Genomic DNA, 13,162 nt, shown 5'->3' with positions numbered 1-13,162 from the left:
TGAAGCATAGGAAAAAATAAATAAGATGTCAGCACTTTAAATCTATTTATAGCTAAGGAAATATGTGTTATGAACAAAAAAAATTGAAACAGGTGTGTGAATCTTTTTTTACTTAAGTTTCTTAAAAGTAGGTAACAAAGTGCCTTTTCAGTTCCAGTTTTCTGATTGGTTTTCATTATCTTGGCTAGCTATGTAGGTTTGCTTTTGCCTGCATCCTTTATGATTCTATCCAGTATGAAAAGAGATTATTATTGGCCCAACAAGGCAGGGCTGTAAGATGTCTTTTTACATAAATATCCCATTTCTATTTCTATATTTATTTTAGTTTTGTATTTGCACATTTTCTTTTTATTCCAGTTCTGCACAAGATTTTCTGCATTTTAAGCTTTAACCTCATTATTATATTTTTCTATTGCATACGGAAGGATTAATCCATTATGTGTTGAAGGAAACAACTTTTCAGTGCAGTCAATGAAGTAAAAATATTCCACCAAATAAAGTAACTAGAATAAGCTATTTATGATACAAGAATGTAAGTTTGTTGAAAGAAAGAAAGTTGCTTCTGTATATGGCCATTGTTCAAAATGGCATAGGTCTGTCTCTCTATATAAAAAAAGTTTAATATGCACTGCAGTGCTGGACTGAGTCCTGCTGGATTTAACATTGTTTGGAATTATAGAGTTGGGAGAGACCACAAGGGCTTTCCAGTCCAACCCCCCGCCAAATGATTAAACACATCTAACATCATTCCAATCATGCTATGCCTGGTACACTAGGTTAGGAGCGGGAATGTATTGTGTGGGCCATAAGTATCCTGGTGTGGCATTCCCTGAAACTTCCCAGTCATCTCAAACCTTACACATCAGTTTGAAACACCCCCTCCCCAAAAGTGCCTGGGCCACATATTCAAAAACATATCCAATGCATCAAAATCAGTTTGAATTAAAACCAGAAGTGATGTGACATGTATTTGACAAAGTCCTTGGAAATCCTTTATTGTGTTTCGCATCTGTGGACAAGGAATTATTTACAAAATTTATTGTGATTTCTGGGATATTCAAAACCTAAATACAACTAAGTATGCGAGTGAAATTTTTCATTTTAGTATGAGTTTACATCTCCAGCAAAGGATCACCGCCTTGTTGTGGCGCTGGAGCTTGAGCACCTCAATGATGTCATGAGCGAAACCGTGAAGGGCCACCCAAGACGGGACGGTCGTGGCAGAGAGGTCAGACCAAGCGTGATCCCTGGGGAAGGCAACGACAAACCACCCCAGTATCCTTGCCAAGAAAACTAAATGGACCAGTACAACCAGAGATATGTCGGTATGCCATTGGAAGATGGGACTCCCAGGTCGGAAGATGGCCAAAATGCTACTGGGGAGGAGCAGAGGATAAGTTCAACTAGCCCCAGATGTGATGACGCAGCTAGCTCAAAGCCGAAAGGAAGGCTAGCGGCCAACGGTACTGGAGGTGAACGACAAATCCGATGCTCTAAAGATCAACACACCATAGGAACCTGGAATGTAAGATCTATGAGCCAGGGCAAATTGGATGTTGTTATTGGTGAGATGTCAAGACTAAAGATAGACATTCTGGGGGTCAGCGAACTGAAATGGACTGGAATGGGCCACTTCACATCAGATGACCACCAGATCTACTACTGCGGACAAGAGGAACATAGAAGAAATGGAGTAGCCTTCATAATTAATAAGAAATTCGCTAAAGCAGTGCTTGGATACAACCCAAAAAATGACAGAATGATCTCAATTCGAGTGAAAGGAAAGCCTTTCAACATCACAGTGATCCAAATATATGCCCCAACCACAGTTGATGAAGAAGCAGAAGTAGATCACTTCTATGAGGATCTGCAGGACCTACTGGATAATACACCAAAAAGAGACATTATTCTCATTACAGGAGACTGGAATGCCAAGGTGGGAAGTCAAATGACAACTGGGATCACAGGCAAGCATGGTCTGGGAGAAAAAAATGAAGCGGGACACAGGCTGATAGAATTTTGCCAGGAAAACTCACTGTGTATAACAAACACTCACTTCCAACAACCTAAAAGACGGCTTTACACATGGACTTCACCAGATGGTCAGCACCGAAATCAGATTGACTACATCCTATATGATAGCCATGTATAAATATGTGAGAGGAAGCCACAGGGAGGAGGGAGCAAGCTTGTTTTCTGCTTCCTTGGAGACTAGGACGCAGAACAATGGCTTCAAACTACAAGAGAAGAGATTCCATCTGAACATTAGGAAGAACTTCCTGACTGTGAGAACCGTTCAGCAGTAGAACTCTCTGCCCCGGAGTGTGGTGGAGGCTCCTTCTTTGGAAGCTTTTAAGCAGAGGCTGGATGGCCATTTGTCAGGGGTGATTTGAATGCAATATTCCTGCTTCTTGGCAGGGGGTTGGACTGGATGGCCCATGAGGTCTCTTCCAACTCTTTGATTCTATGATTCTATGATTCTTTGCAGCCAAAGGTGGCGGACATCCATCCAGTCGGGGAAAACAAGACCTGGGGCTGACTGTAGCTCAGATCACAAACTTCTTATTGCTCAATTTAAAATAAAACTAAAGAGATCAGGGAAAATACACAGACCAGTTAGATATGATCTCACTAACATTCCTAGCGAATATACAGTGGAAGTGAAGAACAGATTTGAAGGACTAGATTTAGTAAACAGAGTCCCAGAAGAACTATGGACAGAAGTCCGTGACATTGTTCAGGAGGCGGCAACAAAGTACGTCCCAAAGAAAAAGAAAACGAAGAAGGCAAAATGGTTGTCTGCTGAGACACTGGAAGTAGCCCAAGAAAGGAGGAAAGCAAAAGGAAACAGTGATAAGGGGAGATAGGCCCAGTTAAATGCGCAATTCCAGAGGTTAGCCAGAAGAGATAAGGAACTATTTTTAAATAAGCAATGCATGGAAGTGGAAGAAGACAACAGAACAGGAAGGACAAGAGACCTCTTCCAGAAAATTAGAAACATTGGAGGTAAATTTCAGGCAAAAATTGATATGATAAGAAACAAAGATGGCAGGGACCTAACAGAAGCTGAAGAGATCAAGAGAAGGTGGCGAGACTATACAGAAGATCTGTATAGGAAGGATAATATTATCGAGGATAGTTTTGACAGTGTGGTGAATAAATTAGAACCAGACATCCTGAGGAGTGAGGTTGAATGGGCCTTAAGAAGCATTGCTAACAACAAGGCAGCAGGAGACGACGGGATCCCAGCTGAACTGTTTAAAATCTTAAAAGATGATGCTGTCAAGGTGATGCATGCCATATGCCAGCAAATATGGAAAACACAAGAATGGCCATCAGACTGGAAAAAAATCAACTTATATCCCCATACCAAAAAAGGGAAATGCGAAAGACTGCTCCAACTTCCGTACAGTGGCCCTTATTTCTCATGCCAGTAAGGTAATGCTCAAGATCCTGCAAGGAAGACTCCAGCAATACATGGAGCGAGAGTTGCCAGATGTTCAAGCTGGGTTTAGAAAAGGCAGAGGAACGAGAGACCAGATTGCCAATATCTGCTGGATAATGGAGAAAGGCAGGGAGTTTCAGAAAAACATCTATTTCTGCTTCATTGACTATTCTAAAGCCTTTGACTGTGTGGATCATAATAAATTGTGGCAAGTTCTTGGTGGGATGGGCATCCCCAGCCACCTTGCCTCTCTCCTGAGGAATCTGTACAAGGACCAAGTAGCAACAGTAAGAACTGACCACGGAACAACAGACTGGTTCAAGATTGGGAAAGGCGTACGGCAAGGCTGCATACTCTCACCCAACCTTTTTAACTTGTATGCAGAACACATCATGCGATGTGCGAGGCTTGATGAATGCAAGGCTGGGGTGAAAATTGCTGGAAGAAACATTAACAACCTCAGATATGCAGATGACACCACTCTGCTGGCCAAAAGTGAGGAGGAGCTGAGGAGCCTTCTAATCAAGGTGAAAGAAGAAAGTGCAAAAGCTGGCTTGCAGCTAAACATTAAAAAAAAAACACCAAGATTATGGCAACAAGAATGATTGACAACTGGAAAATAGAGGGAGAAAATGTGGAGGCCGTGACAGACTTTGTATTTCTAGGCGCAAAGATTACTGCAGATGCAGACTGTAGCCAGGAAATCAGAAGACGCTTACTTCTTGGGAGGAGAGCAATGTCCAGTCTCGATAAAATAGTAAAGAGTAGAGACATCAGACTGGCAACAAAGATCCGCCTAGTCAAAGCCATGGTATTCCCTGTAGTAACCTACGGATGTGAGAGCTGGACCTTAGGGAAGGCTGAGAGAAGGAAGATCGATGCTTTTGAGCTGTGGTGTTGGAGGAAAGTGCTGAGAGTGCCTTGGACTGCGAGAAGATCCAACCAGTCCATCCTCCAGGAAATAAAGCCCGACTGCTCATTGGAGGGAAGGATACTAGAGACAAAGTTGAAGTACTTTGGCCACATCATGAGGAGACAGGAAAGCCTGGAGAAGACAATTATGCTGGGGAAAGTGGAAGGCAAAAGGAAGATGGGCCGACCAAGGGCAAGATGGATGGATGGCATTCTTGAAGTGACTGGACTGACCTTGAAGGAGCTGGGGGTGGTGACGGCCGACAGGGAGCTCTGGCGTGGGCTGGTCCATGAGGTCACGAAGAGTCGGAGACGACTGAACGAATGAACAACAACAACATGAGTTTACATATTCTACACCTTAGAACTCAATCTCATCACTCCATAACTCAGTTATAAGCAAAGCAGTTTATTCAGGTGTAATGTAAAACTTCAGCAAAAATGGTAAACAATCAAAGAGTAAATATAAAGTATAGTCCTTAAAAACAAAGCCCTTGAAGAAACTTGAAAGCAATAATCCATCAATTCACAGTACAAATACCATCTCAGAACTGGAGTCTTTATCAAGCACAGCAACCCAGGAGATCAAAAGAACTCAGCAACTAAAACATAATTTCAAAAGTACAGGAGACCAGGAAACAATCTTGATACTTAAAGCATGCGCCCATTAATACAAAGCACATAGGAAAACTTGAGGCTCAAATCCATGAAGACCAGACACATGAGAAAACTTGAGAGAGGAAACTTGAGGCATGAAACATGAAATCCAAATGTTGACTCTTCTGAGATACAATTGAATCAGACCTCCTTTATACCTAAGAATCTTGGGCATTTTCCCCGAGAACTTTCTGCAGGACCTCTTCTCATTAGTAGGCACCAGGAACAGCACCTCCCTTCACTTTCTTGTCTTTGCTGACACATTGCCCTCCTTCTATCTATCTTAGGAGAAACAGGGGAAGAACCAGGGGGAGACACATTTGCAATTACCACATTCCGATCAGAGAATGACCTTGGTTCTCCTTGGGAAGCCTAGCTCAAACCTAGAAACCTCTGACTCTGGCTCTAACTGCAAATCCATTGCTTACCTGTAATTCCAAGAATTCCCAGCAACATCAGGTACAGAACCAGACTCCTGTGAGACCTCAGGTGGTGACACAGGCTCCTATGAGAGATGCTGGCACTATCACAGGCTGAACCACAACAGGCTTTGTCAAAGTTACTTAATGCTTATACTGAAAATTAAATGGAGTTTGGGAGGCTTATGAATGTTACAGAATATTAACAAAAATTATTGGTGAGTGTTTTGATTCTTAATTTTTCTCCCCTTTCCTGCATGTTTCTAAATAGCAAATCGTTTGAACAAAACTAACAAATTACTAATGACTTACAAAGACTAACAATTGTTTTGCACAGCCCTAGTAGATAGCGTTCTTTTCTCTCTTTTACATATGTAGGGTTTTTTTTTACTTTTAGTAACTGAGGGAAGATTCTAATATGTATTTATAATATGTTTTCTTTTAAAAAAATGTATGTGTGTATATATACATACAGGGGATTTATTGGATTGGCCAAATATGGTTTAAGAATGTGAAGTCTGGCCTTCTGCCTTTGCTTGGTCAATACTCAATACAACATTATTTTTCTCCTAGATTATGTTGTTTTCCAGAGACTCAAGCTGTGCTCTAGAGACAGAAGTACATATGAACATAGAATGTCAGGTGGGTGGATTCAGGGCACATGAGATGCTAGGTTTCCTTTTGCTATCCTTTTTGGAGGGCATAAGCACAGAGTGGAGCTTCTGTCAGATGTCTAGGGTGTAATAAGGAAAATAAAAATGAAGAAACAGTATTAGCTCTCTTTTCAATCCAGCATTCTGTCTTGATTTATAAATCTCTTTCAAGATGGGCTTTCTATATACTGTTTCTTTATATCTGACTTTCCAGGCTTAGGTCATCTTCAGAGATGAATGCTGATTATAGTGGCAGCTGATGAGGCTTGGTTGTCACTTGCTTGGTTCAAGCAATGTTATTTTTGCCTTCTACATCTTGCATTTACTTTTATGTCCTTTTGTGCTCTGAAAGCCACACTGTTCAAGAATATAACTGTTCTGGAACAGCTGTTCCAGGAGCTACAGATTTATTTGCTGTGTTTAATGTTTGTTTGCAATCCCAGGGTTGGGATTTTGCGGCAGGGTGGCTTCCTGTTATAGGCTGCAATCATAGGGTAAGCCACCTGCCAATTATAGTTAGGTTCCCTGGTCCCGCCCCTTCTTGAGTTTTTGGAGGGAAGGGGCCATTTTTCAGTCAGTCACACAAGGAAGCCAGTCTATAGGATGCAGATCAGCTAGTCCCGTAGGAAAGGCTTCATTCCTCAAAACCTTCTGGGGAAACAGAAACAGCCATCCGGGGTCCATCCAGCGACCATCCAGGGGTCATCCAGTGACCATCCAGTTCCAGGGATACGGAAGGAAAAGGTCCCAAAGGCTCTGGTTGAGAGCTCATAGCCTCTCAGCCTCACAGCACCAGAGGGGAAAACAGACCTGAAGTTCCCACTAGATAGCATCGTAGAACCACAGAACTCCAGCTGCTAAACATCTTCTAGCTTCGTCTGGTAGGTTACTCGGTTTCCAGACGCATTTGGGGATCGGCAGTATTACCCAGACCAGCAAGGCCTAGGTGAAAGCGGCCTGGGAGGGATTATAAAGAGTTCTTCCTTATGCTGAGATAGTACAGTTAAACCAAGTTAGTGCCAGTCTCTTAAAGACTAGAATAGTAAAGCCTTGAAGTATTGTTGAAGATTTGTTCCTTAATAAAGACTTTGTTGTACTTTTAAAGACTCTAAAGCCCATTACTTCTGGAAGTCTCTAACAATCTCTCTTCGGGCACCCCGGCTTCCCACTGGGTTTAAAGTGTGCGTCCTGTAGAATAAAGACATTTTGTTCGGACCCAGTGGCGACAGAACAATAACTCAATCAGCGCAGGCAAGACTGGCTACAATTCTTGGGTAAGAGGGCGCAGGAGTTGAAGGGATGGAGTAAGAAGAAATAGTGGATACAAGAGAGAAAGAATCAGGAAATGAAGAACTGCTGAGACTGTGGATATAAGTTCCAAATGCTAACATTTTCTGTGTAAATGATAGTCAACCAAATTAACCAAATACTGTTAGACACAGTACTTTTACTGCAGTTAAATAGTTCTTTGCTAATGCTCCCTGAACATACACCCATAAATAATTGCCTTAAACAAACACAGCAAGAATTGTGACATTCATAACAACTGAGATGTCAGAATAGTTACTGGATCTATAATCAACTCTGGAGAAAATAAAATTCTACATTTGTTTGGATTTTAGTTTTGATTCATTAATTAAAATTGTTTTAATGAATGTAATCATCTTGCATTCACTGGTGTGCAATAAAAGTAAAATATCTATTGACATGGGTCATATCAGACTTCCAGCAGATTCAGATGCTTCAGAAAGGAATTCAGGACTGCGATGAGAAATGGTATCATTGGTGGACACTGCATCTTCCCCATCTGGATTTGAGCCTAAAAGACCAAACAAGTTGTCATCCAATATGTACATGCATGATATGGGTAAGCATGTTCAATTTGTGATGTTATAGACCATTATTCCTGATCACAGGATAGTCATGTATGTTAAGGAATTAGTTTTAGCTTCCCATTGTTTGGCAGGTCTTGAAATCATGCATGCATATATATTAGGGGTGTGTGGACAATGTCCCAAAACTGTACTGTTTTGGTTCCATTTTTGGCTGTTCTTCCTCCCCCCATTCTGTTTTCCAGGAAATTCCAGAAATTGGGAAGGGGTGACATTTCCATTCCAGTAAGATTCAGTCCATTGGTGCCAATGAGTACAATTTAGAGACTGATTCCTCCATCATTTTTAGACCTATTAGGATGAAACTTGCCCCACTTGTAGGCCACAATTATGACTGCAAGCATGCCAAGTTTCAGAATGTTTCACCAATCTTCTGATTTCTGGGATCTTAAATTTTTTTACCATAACATTTTAAAAAATTCCACAAGAGGGGGTTGTGGGAATTGAAGTCTCAACCAGGGCCCTTCTACACTGCCATATAATCCAGAATATCAAGGCAAATAATTCACATTATCTGCTTTGAACTGGATTATCTGAGTCTAGCCATACAATCCAGTTCAAAGCAGAAAATCTTGATTTTATACAGCTGTGTGCCACAAGAGGGGAAAGATGGACACAGTCAACCAAGCCACTGATTGGTTGAGAAAGAAACATGAGAAACACAGAGAGAAAAATCTCGACTCCCATCATGCCCCAGGAGGGAGCACAGAGTCTCCTTCAATGCCCATGCTGTGCAAAGTGCTGCTGGAAAGCAGGGTCTCTCATCAGCAAGCTATACAATCATAGCTATGAAGATGGAAAATAAGGTTGGAGCAACAACACACACCAGTTTAACACCTGATCCCACCTTAAATGAATCACTTCGCAAACCTTTGCTCTCCAGAACTGATGTCATCATGGAGCTGAAGGATGTTGATGATTTTATCAGGGCATCCGATTTTCAGAAGAATAGTTTAAGTTAGCATTATGATTCATGGCCTTTACAAGGTTGATGAATGCCATGTACAGAGGTTGATTTTATTCTCTGTATTTTTCCTGGAGCTGTCATGCAGTGAAAATCATATCTACTGTTTCTCTGGAGGGGAGGAAGCCAGTGTAGAGGGTATTGTTGAGCCATAAGTGATTTTAGTTGCTTTAAAGAATCCCTGTGCATTATGGACATCTGCAAAGTGCTGGATTTCTTGAATCTTTTTTTGTCCACCATATGTTCTTAAATTTTCTAGTCCTTCTTTGGACCTCATATTTTATAATACTGTAGATCTTTTTCTGAGGAGCCCAGGTAATGTCTCTTAGCTATAATTTTTATCAATTATATATTGGATTTCACTATCATTCTCATGTTATCCAGTGGCTTGTTCAGAGGATGTAATTATACAGGTCTTCCATTTATTTCAATATTTCTCAGTAGGGGTGTGCAATTTGGGTAAACCCCATGCTGTTTTTGGTGTCCAATTTTTGGCTGGCCCTGTTCTGTTTTTCAGGAGCTCCCAGAATTTGGGAGGGCAAAATTTCGTTTGTCGATCTGGCAGCTGGAATATCCATTTTTGCTCTGTGAAGGTCTTGCCCATTGGGGGAATTTTCGAGGTTCTATTTCTGTCATTTTAGGGCTACTGAAAGCCCACCAGGGTTCAGAATATTTGAGTCATCAACTAAATTTTAGGAAATTCTTGAAGTTTCTAGAAATAGAGTCTCCTTTTAAAAACCCAAAAAGGTATCCTGTGGGAGGATCTAACAGATTCAGTACTTCTCCCTCTGGCTTCCACTCCCCTGAAAGCCTGACTACTTGACCCAGCAGCACCCACACCATGGCCACCTCTCATTATATATATGGATATATTTATTATTATGTAATTTATATTATATTATATCATATTATATTTTATATTATATTTGGGGTGGGGAAATAGGCTCAGGCTTCTTGTGTGAGTTAAGGAGCATACACACAGACAAGCCACAAGAAATATATGAGAGTCTAAGAGGTGGATAATAAACAACTTAAAGGGGCTTTATTATTATTTTTATAATTTTTAATAATTGTTTTCAGAGAGGAAGGCTACTGGCTGGTCCAGGACAATACAGGCCAGCGGATTCACACCCACAGCACAAAGACATATTACATCTATGTCTTTGTGTGATATGTGATTTTATGTGCTGTATTTAATAATGTTTAATGTTTTAACAGGGAACGTCAATTTTGATGTTTTATACTGTATTTTATCCTCTCATAAGCATTGCTGGACAATACTTTTATTTTCCTTCTAGCCAAGTGGCAATGGGAACCTATAGTTTACTTATGAGTGAAAAATGAGAATTTATTACTTGGCTACAGAAAGAAAGAGAAAATTTGATGCAGTGGAGAGGGATTAGTACAGATTTCACATGCAACCTTTTAAAGCTCCACTTCTTATTTGAGAGATCACCTGCTAGAGAAGCTTAGCAGGGATCTGTCTGATGAAATAAAGAATTTGCTATTTTTCTAAGCGTCCCCCTTCAGATCTACATCTTAAAGCATTAGAATGATTTGCGTTAGAATGCTTGCCTGAACAGCAAGTTATGCCCAACTGCAGTTTTAACTATCACAATTCTCAGCAAGTGCTTGAGATTTTCCCCTAATTTTTTGTGTTTCATGTCACATTCAGATGAGATAAGCTTTCCCAAAAAGAAGAAGATAACAAATGCAAAAAGAATCAGTTTTATATGTCAGCGCTGAAACAAACTGTTGGAAAAAGCTACAGCTACCTGGCAAGTATTTTAATCAATAGTCAAGTAGAGTTTGTTTTCTCAGAAGCATTAACAATTTTTGTACATTCCTCCTGGGTTCAGATTTTGTTTGATTTGGGGGGGGGGGGGGATGGGAGAAAACTGCAAAAAAAATCCTGAAACCACATTTGCCACCTAAGCTGCACATTGTCTGCCTTTGTAATGAACAGATGACACAAAATTAGGACAAATAACTTGTTTTGATGCATGTATATTGCGTGGAATGAGATTTATTTCTTTTTTAAAAATGATTTTTGTTGGTATATTATGAAAATACATGGAAAGTGGGGGAATATTTCGAAGAGGATAGGAAAGTAGGAAAGAGAAAGAAAGATTTGAGCACCTATAAAGAAAACAGAGGGGGAAAAGGGGGGGTGCACTGCCCCACCGTCTTTACAATCCCGTCTGTGGGGGGGGGGGGGGGATAAAAAAGGGAACAACAGTAAAAAAGAAAGAATAAAGGAAAAAAAGGAAAAAAAGTGTATATATATATATATATATATATATATATATATATACACACACATATATATATATATATATATATATATATATATATATATAAGTTTGGGGTCTAAACCAGGTACCATTATTAGAGCAATCACAATCACAGCACCTGCGAAGTTTCCTAGGTGTGGACAGGACGACCCCAGCTGCCGCAGTAAGAGCGGAACTGGGAGTACACACAGTGGATGGCTTATCCAAAATCAGGGCCTACAACTACTGGGCAAAACTGATGGCCATGGAAAATGATAGACTCCCAAAATTGTGCCTGTTAGAGCAGATAGAAAATCAACATCAGTTCTCTTGGTTAGTTCTCCTGACAAAATACATTAGGAGCTGTGGACTTCCAACTCGGTATCCGAATCTCTTAGAAGAGTTAGACCCAAAAATAGTTGCTCAACGAGTATTGGATATAGAAGGCCAAAAAGACATCGCTACCCTCAGTAAAGCTGGCTCACTGAAATGGTTAGGCCGCTTTAAACATACCTTCCAAACAGCTCGATATCTAAAAACAGAAATGCCTAAACACCTTAGGAGGGTATTTACCAGAGCTCGTTTTGAACAGCTGGATACAATGGACAAGCACGGAAGGTTTAATCAAGTCCCATATAACGAACGATTTTGTATTTGTGGAGCACCAGAGGTGGAGGATATCACACATGTATTGTTCAACTGTGAGCTGTATAAGAAAGAGAGAGACCATTGCCTTGGACCATACATTATTCAAAAAACATACTGGGACCCATATATTAAAACCTCATTTTTGTTGGCCGGCCAGAACCCTAAAATAACACACAAAACAGCCCTTTTTCTATTCAAAGCAACACAGCTGAGAATTGCACATTTAGAATCAATTGGGGTAAACTCTGGAGGTGACGCAGACATTTGACCTGAATGAGATCTTGTTAACGAGGGTTGTATGTTGTATGTATGACTATGTATGACTATGTGTTAATTGTGTTATGTGTTAAATGTTTTGATACGGCCAATAGGCCAATCAATAAAATGTATCTATCTATCTATCTATCTATCTATCTATCTATGGCTTGGTTGGTCCCATTCGTTAATTTCTTATCTCATTATTAATTTGTTAAATAATTACCTTTAGAAGCGATATCAACACGTTTTGGCAACCCGGAAGTGTTTTTGCCATATCGAAGCCGCACCCCCATCTTCCTTATGACTTCCACCAGTGAATCGTAAATGCTGGGGGCGTGGCCTTCAGGAACAGCTGTTCTTACCCACGCCCACCTCCTTCCTCTTTGCATCGCCAGCTTTGTGAGGTGGGCGTGACTACCTCCCTGGTGACAAGCGGTGATGCGGAAGAGCTGGGCGTAGCCACACCCACCTAGCAAAGCCGCCGATGCAAAGAGGAAGGAGGTGGGCGTGGCCAAGCACAGCCTTCCTTGGAGGCCTCGCCCCCAGCGACCTCCGAGGAGTGCTGTGCTTGGTCATGCCCACCTCTCCCTTGGACAGCTTGCCAGGGAAGAGAAAGAAAGGTGAAAGATTTTACAACTAACACTTTTAAAATCTCTCACCTTTTTTTCTCTTCCCTGGCAAGCTGTCCAAGGGAGAGGTGGGCGTGGCCAAGCACAGTGCTCCTCGGAGGTCAGTGGGGGTGAGGCCTCTGAGGAGCGCTGTGCTTGGCCATGCCCACCTCTCCCTTTGACAGCTTGCCAGGGAAGACAAAGAAAGGTGAGAGATTTTAAAAGTGTTAGTTTTAAAATCTCCAAGGAGTGCTGTGCTTGGTCGCTGGGGGCGAGGCCTCCAAGGAGGGCTTTGTGTGGCCACGGCCACCTCTTCCTTCTGCATGGAAGCTCACCGCAAGGGAAGGAAGGGAAACTGCGAGATCTTAATGGTTCTGGAGGGAGGGAAGGGCACCTTCCATTAACGAAACAAAGGAAACGATTCGTATTTCCT

This window comes from Anolis sagrei, chromosome 1 (genome assembly GCF_037176765.1).
Source record: "Anolis sagrei isolate rAnoSag1 chromosome 1, rAnoSag1.mat, whole genome shotgun sequence".
In the NCBI taxonomy this organism is placed as follows: domain Eukaryota; kingdom Metazoa; phylum Chordata; class Lepidosauria; order Squamata; family Dactyloidae; genus Anolis; species Anolis sagrei.
This window is presented reverse-complemented; position numbering follows the sequence as displayed.